Source organism: Myotis brandtii, unplaced genomic scaffold (assembly GCF_000412655.1).
Source record: "Myotis brandtii unplaced genomic scaffold, ASM41265v1 scaffold485, whole genome shotgun sequence".
Classification (NCBI taxonomy): Eukaryota; Metazoa; Chordata; class Mammalia; order Chiroptera; family Vespertilionidae; genus Myotis; species Myotis brandtii.
Window position 1 is genome coordinate 693,657 of NW_005368527.1, and position 3,631 is coordinate 697,287.

Sequence of the window (3,631 nt, forward strand, 5' to 3'; positions counted from 1 at the left end):
CTGCCCTGTGCCGCCTCCTGAGGGCTGATTGGCATCAGTGGGATTTCATTGTCTTAAAAGGGAGGCTGTGCGTCCCACCGACAGACTTTATGCTCTGCTCCGCCTGCCCACCCATAGCAGGCACAGGCCGCTGAGTGCCCCTGTATGAAGGCAGGGCGCCCTCCTGGGCCCCCAGAGGTAGCTGTGAGGGTTGTGTGAGGTCCTGCAGTGGATCCTAGCTGGCGTTTGTTGGATGCTGGTGACACGATGCTCTCTGGTGTCCCAGGGGCCAGCCTCTCACTCACCCCTTGGACCAGGCGGTAGCTAGCTGTTCCGGGACCATGCCAGGCGGCCGAGGCCCACCAGCTGGGGAATATCAGGCTGCAGGTGGGGGGAAGACAGAGCGACAGTGGGTGAGCTGGGATTTGAACAAACCAGCCTTGTGTGACCCCAACATCCTGGGCACTTTCCAATGGCCCCGGCCTCTCTGTCTGTGTGGCCCGGCTTGGGTTTCTAAGTGGTAACATTAGCTCTGGCCTGGCAGCCACTGGTGACCTGAGTAGGCATCTGCAGAGGGGCTTGCCTGACACAGGAGCCATTCACAAAATGCGACCCTCACTCTCCTCTCCGGCAAGCCTTGGGCCCTGTTCTACAAATACCGGGGGGCCGGGAAACAACCCTGAGTCTGACGGTGGCACTAACAGCAATGAGAGGTTCGATCAAGGGCTTCCTGTGTGCCAAGCACCAAGCTGAGCACATTAAAAATGCTGGGTTGTCCTAACAGCGTCACGAAGCGGGTACTATGGTTCCTGTCTTCCTGAGGCTCAGAGTGGCATAGACACTCGCCTGAGGGCACACAGCAGAGGCTTATAGAATTCTTTCTGAGTCTCACATGTCAGCGTGGCCACACTTGCTCCGGATGGTGCTCACAGGCCATTGCAGCCCTGGGATGATCTAGGTTACGACTGGTGGCTTTAACACGTCTTCCTCTGCCAAGATCTCCTACCGTGTGCCCAACGCTGCAGCGAGACTCCCCCCTCCCCACGCCAACTTGTCCATTTGACCCTGCCCTCCGAACTGCCCCTGAAGTTCTTTCTCAGAACCTCAGAAATCTGGGGTAAGCTCTCTCTCCGTCGGGCCTTCTGGGGCCTGGCACTTTGGGAGCGTATGAGTCTTGGGTGGGGCAGCCCTTTGGCAAAGAGGGGGTCAAAGAGGTGCCATGCGTGAGAATGGGGGAGTGGAGAACAGAGGCGGGGTGTGGGGCAGTGGGACCAGTGTCACGTGCTGGGCTGTCAGGCTGCCGGTGCGCCCCAGCACCTGTGCTTCAAGGAGAGGTAGATAGATGGTTTCCGGCAGGTCAGGGTCTCTGTCCTGAATTCCTTCCTAGGAGCCCACACACCTTGTATGACAAGTCCTCCACTGGCGGCCGGGCTAACCTGACAAACCAGAGCTCCATGGGCGTGGGCCTTGGAGCCACTGGCACCTCCATCTCCAGATAACGTGGGGCCGTCGCAGGACAGGCGGGGCTACCTCTGCCAGGGCAGGGCTGCTGCGTGCCCTGCCTGGGTCTGGGATGAGCTTGAGGGCTGGTGCAGAGAGGAGTGGGTATGCCGGCCTCCCACAGCATCCTATGTGTCACTTCCATAAAAGAGTAACAGCAGAATTAGGGACGATGGCTAACATTTTGCATGCTACCTGCTAAGCCTCACCACACCAAGGTGTCCTAAACAACCTTAACAGGGAGGTCCTGCTATTTGTAACCCATTTTCCAGATCGGTAAGTGGAAGCTGAGAGTGGGGACTCGACTCACTCCAGGCTGCTGCTGTATTGGGGATGAGCAGAGTCATGATTTTGAACCGAGGCTTGTTTGAGTCTAAACCTCACATTCTACAGGCTGATACCATGCCCAAACAGCATTTTCTTTTCTTTGAAGTTGAAGTGTAATGTCCATACAGGAAAGTGCACATTCCAGACCTGGACCGTTCAGGAGTTTTCTCAAGTTGAAACCACACATGTCACCAGACCAGGTCAGGAGAGGGAACCTGCCGGCGCCCCCACAGCATGCTCCTCCCCGCCAATTAACGCATCTTAACTCATATTTTCATGAACTTCGACTACTTAATTTTAAATTAGACCTGAATTTTTAAAAATATATTTTATTGATTTTTTACAGAGAGGAAGAGAGAGGGATAGAGAGTTAGAAACATCGATGAGAGAGAAACATCGATCAGCTGCCTCCTACACACCCCCTACTGGGGATGTGCCCGCAACCAAGGTACATGCCCTTGACTGGAATCGAACCTGGGGCCCTTCAGTCCGCAGGCCGACGTTCTAGCCACTGAGCTAAACCAGTCAGGGCTAGACCTGATTTTTTTAAAAATATATTTTATTGATTTTTTACAGAGAGGAAGAGAGAGGGATAGAGAGTTAGAAACATCGATGAGAGAGAAACATCGATCAGCTGCCTCCTGCACACTCCCCATTGGGGATGTGCCCGCAACCAAGGTACATGCCCTTGACTGGAATCGAACCTGGGACCCTTCAGTCCGCAGGCCGACGCTCTGTCCACTGAGCCAAACCGGTCAGGGCTAGACCTGATTTTTTTAAGAGACGTTTTAGACTTACAGAAAAATACGTAAGAAGTATAGAGTTCCAACACACCCTTTCAACTCCCTACAATTTCCTGTTTATTAATGTTTTTGAACCGGCAATATGTGCTCACGATATAGAAAATCAAAAAGCCCCTCGAAACGAAGAGGGAAAGTTAAGTCTCCCTTTCACTCCTGCCCCCAGTTCTTCCAGGCCCCTTCCGGAGGCAGCCACCGTGAGAAATTTCACATGGGTCCTCGAAACACTTTGTATTTTTTTTTTTTTGCCTCACCTTTGTCTCCTCAGTGCCCAGAACAGAGTCACACACATAGCAGGGGCTCCCACATGATTTGCCAACTGAGTGCTGGAGAAATGCATGCAGAGCCCTTGGCGAAGGGCTGGCATGTGGACGCGCTCAGAGGGCCAGCACGATGCTCAGTAGCAACCACTCGCTGGCTTCTTGGCATCGCCGGGGGAACCGTTATCCACCGTTAAATCGGAAAAGAAAGAAATACCCACGGCTGCTTCCTGTCGAGCGTGTCGCCTGGAGCTGCCCGAGCGAGAGGCAGCCCAATCATCACGTCATTGTCCACAAGTCGGAGCATCTGCCTGGGGCTTGTGACTGTGCTTCATTTTGGGGGGTTGCCCACACCCCACCCCCACCCTACCTGGACCTTTTACGGGGCAGATCCCCTATACCGGGCAGTCTGTATTTTTTTTTAAAGGAGTTTAAATTATGGTAAAATACACATAACATTTAGGATCTTAACCATTTTAAGGGTACAGTTCAGTGCCATTGAGTACAATCATATTACTGTGCAACCATCACCACCATCCATCCGCAGAACCTTTTCATCTTCCCAGACTAAAACTCTGTTCCCATGAAACACTAACTCCCCCACATAACATGGATCTTAACCATTTTAAGGGTACAGTTCAGTGCCATTGAGTACAATCATATTACTGTGCAACCATCACCACCATCCATCATCCGAACCTTTTCATCTTCCCAGACTAAAACTCTGTTCCCATGAAACACTAACTCCCCATCCCTCCCCCGCCC

The 3,631-nt window shown here is 52.9% G+C and overlaps 1 protein-coding gene across 1 annotated transcript in view; it reads left to right on the forward strand.

The window, feature by feature from the left end:
* LOC102257128 (cytochrome P450 4F22) overlaps positions 1-3,631 on the forward strand; it is a 33,345-nt gene that overhangs the window by 943 nt on the left and 28,771 nt on the right. The window lies entirely within an intron of this gene.